This window comes from Arachis ipaensis, chromosome B07 (genome assembly GCF_000816755.2).
Source record: "Arachis ipaensis cultivar K30076 chromosome B07, Araip1.1, whole genome shotgun sequence".
Lineage (NCBI taxonomy): Eukaryota > Viridiplantae > Streptophyta > Magnoliopsida > Fabales > Fabaceae > Arachis > Arachis ipaensis.
In genome coordinates, this window is record NC_029791.2 from 120006434 (window position 1) to 120006700 (window position 267).

The following is a 267-nucleotide window of genomic DNA, read 5'->3' on the forward strand; positions in this document are numbered from 1 at the left end:
ATGGATCAACATGGTTGAATCATATTACACCAAATAGATGCAATCTCTAATTCTCTATTAACATTATTAAAGGCACTGATAAGTAAAAAGGATTTATTGGAAAAAGTTCAACGAAGTAAACAAAATTAGTAAAATAATCAAATAAAAAATGAATCACTACTAAATTTATAACTTCTATCGTATATGACTTTAAATTCTATTATCTTAATTCAAGAATAATTAGACACTTATTTTCTCACTTTTCCAACCTCCTCACTTTTAAAAAAA